Source organism: Halyomorpha halys, unplaced genomic scaffold (genome assembly GCF_000696795.3).
Source record: "Halyomorpha halys isolate HHAL.00 unplaced genomic scaffold, Hhal_1.1 Scaffold171.1, whole genome shotgun sequence".
Classification (NCBI taxonomy): domain Eukaryota; kingdom Metazoa; phylum Arthropoda; class Insecta; order Hemiptera; family Pentatomidae; genus Halyomorpha; species Halyomorpha halys.
Genome location: NW_027115842.1, coordinates 826,209 through 831,607, shown reverse-complemented (window position 1 = coordinate 831,607; position 5,399 = coordinate 826,209).

Genomic DNA, 5,399 nt, shown 5'->3' with positions numbered 1-5,399 from the left:
TTGCTGTAAGTGATATTATGACATGATACAAACATGTGGAGAATCTACCCATTGATAGAACTCCAAAAACACTTCAAAAGGAGAAGATCTCGAGGGCATCTTCTTTTCAGACACCTAGGAGGATTATTAGGTAGTGGGTAGTGAAGGAGAAGCCAGGTTAGAACGAATTGGTTTGGGTGGTTGGGAAGTTTATTATGGAAGGATTTGAATCTGGTTCTGGCCAAATCGGCAACATAGGGGACACTACTAATTTATATCTTTACTTTGTTGACGTCTCGGGATTACGTCCTTTGTCATCTTATGGACTAACTAAGTGTTATTTTGTTTTATTTAAATTGTTGTCAAACAATTTACTTACATACAATTTACCACTATCTTTTGCTATCTTTCTGGCAAAATTTTGAAACCATGCCGGAATATAAAATGAAGATTTTTGAGACTATTTACGGATTGATCCAATTTTTGTATCTTAATATGTCGTGAAGCGCTTCTCAGACATACTATGTGACATTCGGAAGGGACAATGTCTGATGGATACGACGGGTGGGGTTACGACTTCCCAGTGTAGTGTTTCCAGAAAGTTTCGACAAGCCGGCAACATGCTGTCGAGTGTTATCATATTGAAGAATAATTGGTGGATTGGTGGAGATCTCTTCAGTTTCACTTTTTTTAAGAACTTATAATACAGGACAGTAAGCTGATCCCACTAAACACACAGAATTATTTTTTTCATGAACATATTTGGTTCGGCTATCTAAGTTGAAGCATGCTCATGATTTTACCTCCTTTAGGTTATTATAGTGGTCCATTTTTTTATTACCAGTGACTATACGGTTGCGAAAAAAACCCTTAATATTAAGCTTTACAAAAAGCATTGCTCTCATTCCATATCACCCCTCAGCATATCTCGGCTTCAGTTTTTATAGACACACCGTATGAAGCGCGCCTTCAACTCAAGGCCAGGCTCCTTCACTTTTGATTGGCTGGATGGATTTTTAGTGGAATGTATATAATTAATTGAAATGATAAATGTAACGTAATTAATAGAAAAGAAAAATCCATTGAATAAGTTACAGGTAGGGTTGGGGGTTCATTTTTTTGACATCTTAATTATGCTGATATATTCTTTCTTCTAAGACTTGTTTAGTCTCTCTTATGTATATCCCTGGGAAATTTAAACAATTGACAAGTTAAAGGGACTTTATATACCAATCCTGATTAACATTTAGTTTCTATTTTGTCCTATAATACGATATTAGGTTTAACAACAGACAATTCATCAAAAGTTGTACACCAATTAACAGTACAAGAGTTCAGAAAAAAATTAAAATTATTTAGAATGTTATGGAAGTCAAAAATGCCGAATTATAAATAGAATACTCTAGCAAATAGATTTGAAGTTGAGAATACATATATATTCCTATCTTACGAACTACAGTCACAAGATAGAATGCTAACATTCTTTCTGAGATTGGAAATGTAATAAATATCTTAAGCTTTTTAGAAACGAGGAAGCCGTCGGTGACTCATTTATCTTCTTCGTGCATTCTATACTTAGTTACCTGAACCAAATATGATTATTTAAGGGCCGTATAGTCACACAATTTGCTGTACTATTTTTATATATAAAATATTTTATTTATAGTTTATAATATTTTATTTAATGATTTTAACATGGATATAGGGATAAAGTTCGGTTTACTATTTATATCCTTACCTCTATATTTCCTACTTGGAAAACCCCTCCTTTTTTTAAAATCCTATCTTATTTCTTATAAATCTCAACGGCGCACAGCGGTACCGGATCGAAAAAAATTCGATTTTAGAAAGCGCTGATTTCGATTATCTAGTTTGTGATTCTCTTATTGTATAAGTTACAGGATCTAGGAACAGCATAATATTTCTCCCTGTTTCAAGGATATTCCCATTAATTTCGGCCCACTCTCAGAATAATGGAAGTTTGACCAAATTACACACTACTCTAAATGAGCGATATATAATTGTAAAAGAGGGAGAGAAAAAATATCTTAAATTATTTAAAATATAAAATAATTTTTTTCTGCTCCAGAATGGTCAACTAAGCCACACATCAGTCAAACTGGGCAAAAAAAAAAGAGCGCTTAACTACATTATAAGTTACGAATTATAAATAAGCATTGAGAACAGCTGTGGTTAAAAAACGATAAAAGCTCCGGCTTCCTCCGAGATGTGGAGGGTCACTTTTCAAATTAGAAGTGTTAGAATAAAGATTAGAACCAAAATCATATGCCTTTATCTGCCTATCTGATAATAACACTACAAAGAAAGGAAATGAAGGACTTTGCAAAAATTCAACAAAAATCTCTTAATGTGAATGCTCTAGAATTTGGTATCTCTCCATTACACACGAGAATCAAGTGTATGAAATACACTTCACATTGCCTACAACAAAAAATTTGAAAAATGGACGCAATAATCGCCTCCGAAAAAAACGGCTCTTCTCAAAAGAAACAGCAGAGATGGCCATTGAAAAGTATACATGGTACATGTCATCCACGGTGCATAAGATTTTGTTGCATGGTACTGAAATAGTGCAGATGTGGATTATCCCAGTCTGAATATTGTGGGAAAAGGCATAAGAACGTAAATATAATGATTACAAGATTTTCAGGATCAGAAACTCGTGGAAAATGTCTCGTACATTTACCAACGAAAACGTGTTCCACAACCTACTGCAGACTTCGGATCCTTTTGTCACTAACAGGAGACCTGAACCAAAGAAAAATCACCAGGAAATCAGTGAAGCAACTAAGGAACTGATAATCTAATTTCCTTAAATTTGAAATCGTAAGTGCCTTTCAATTTGAATAACCTTTGACTTTGAATCCCTAGTTTTATTGTTTACAAAATTCTCCAATCTTTTAAGCTTCCTTGAATTTTTAATTTCAAGTATTATTTAATTTAAATCTACACTAAAAATACTCGTTACAACTTGTTTCGTTGAGTACAACCTATTCCGAAAATTCCAAAAATTTTTATCCAACCAATAGGCTTTAATTTCCTCATTAGTTCTTTAATTTTTTTCAAAATTTCAGTTTAACAGTAGAACTTGATGTATAATTTTGTTCTGAGTCAAATGAGACTGGCTTTTTCTATGTTAATCCCTTCTAGAGCTATTCAATTGTTTCCACTTTTTGACCATTCGACCATGTATTTCCTAATAAATTGCACGAGGACTTTGACCACCATGGTCTGTCACTAATATAATAATAATAATATCCTATTTCTTATAAATCTCCAATTTGAAAGATCCTCTCAAGGCCTACCTAATTACCTTGAATTTCAATTGTCCTTTGTAATTCAAAAATTTAACAATGTGAGGAGGCCGCTGGGGTATGGTAATTTTTGACTGAGGTGATCGGTCTCTTTTAGTCTTTTAGCCTTACCTTTCCTTTCTCTTTTACACACGCTTCGGTTCTTATAAAATTCTTGTATATAACTATACACAGAAAATCACGTTGAATAATTATTTCCAGATTTGGAGAAGCCCTTTGTCTATTACTTCTCATTCTCTCTTCTTTACTTAACACCTCCCATATTGCTTATAAATATTTTCATATATTAGACCTAAGAATTATTCTAAATTCTTGATTAGTCAAACAGGATCGTTACAGGGACACTCTAGAAGACTAGTTATGCATAGTAGTATGTAGATAGTAATTGTACATAATATGTCGTAGTATCTATATCTTTTCTTTTTACTTAAATTAAATAAAGTTTATTTTACATCACCCTTTGGTTGCAGATGTGTAACTCCTAACTGTGGTTTACGTCATCAGTCTACACTCTGAGGGCAAGGCAATTGCAGAGCTTTCTTATTTTTACAACTTTGTAGCTTGTTATAAATAGTTGTATTTATCTATTTGCATCAATCTATGAATTATTTTATATTAATTATCTACATTAGCAAGAATTACAACCTATTAGGAAATATTGAGTTTCCATTGTAGTTAGTGTCTCACTTTTAGTTATTTATACAATTTATTTTGTTATTATTACATATTATTTGTTCAGCAGGTAACTTATTTCTCCTGACTATCCTCTTACCAAGCCAGCTTAATTCTTCATTACGTACTTTGATTCTTCATCAAAAGAATCAGAATGACCAGATTAAATCATGGACAGATAAGAAATACAATATTAGAGAGATAAAAAACTGGATAACAAACTACGGAGAGATCTGGAAAAAAGAAACAAAATGTTAATATATGAATCATACTTCTAAGCAAAAGCGAAATTGAAATTGAATATATTGCCTTAAATTCTCCACAGATCTTATGTTTGACCTATCAAATTTAAACCTATATCCTGTTTTTCTTAAATCCGTGGTGATTGCTTGACATTATACTTCGGAAAAAAACAAAACAATATAAAACGAAATCTGACTAAAAATCACTATACAAAAATACATTTCTCACACTATAAACAGAAATTCAGATATATAGTATAGAAATTCGTGTCACTGTAATCTCATAAACACATAAGCACAACTATTAACAATAAAAATAAATAGATAAAATGTAAAAAAGAAATAAAATGTCCGACTATCCACTATAAAGAACGGTTTGGGTATGAAAAAAAACGAAACAACCTGTCACCATTTGATTCTTTCTTAGTTCAGTTCTGTCCCATAAATAATTAAATAATATTTAATTCAGTAGGCTGATATATGTATACAACACAGTTACTAAAGAATAGAAAGTAATATAATGTATGTTCCTGCATATATTATATATTAATGGTTGGTTTTACTGTTACTGGTCCTAAAGAACCTTAAAAATATTAACAGTAAAAAAAAAGTTATATATATATATATAAAATAGCCCCAGATGTACTAATAAGTTCCTCCCCCCCGAAGAATAGAAGCAGGAGCCTTTCCTTATTGGATTGCCGGCTGCGGGTAAAAGTAGAAGCCTCGCCTTTGTATGCAGGGACAGAGCTGCTCTTCGACACGTGTTTCCACGCCTGTTTTCCTCCGCTTCTTCTACTTCTTATTTTATTTCCTCTTCCAGGTCTATAAGAGAGCTATTTGATAAAATGTTCCTGTAACAGAATTTTCCATTCGAGGGACAAAGGAATTTTCTAGTAAGATACCTCTACAGTAGGCAACGGTAGGAATCACTTATTATGTTTTCGTGTGTTTTCCAAATGGTATTTTTCTTAGTCCATTTTTCAAGAAACTAATTTGAATAATAATTTTAAATTGTAATAATAAATATTCAATCCTTATCCTCGAGTTCCTCACATCCTTACAATCCACTTCGAAGGTTGAAACGGCAACGAGCAAGAGACTTATTGTAAAATCAAAATGGACAATTGCAGTTCTAGCAATGGTCAGATGCTCCACTGAAGTTGAGTGT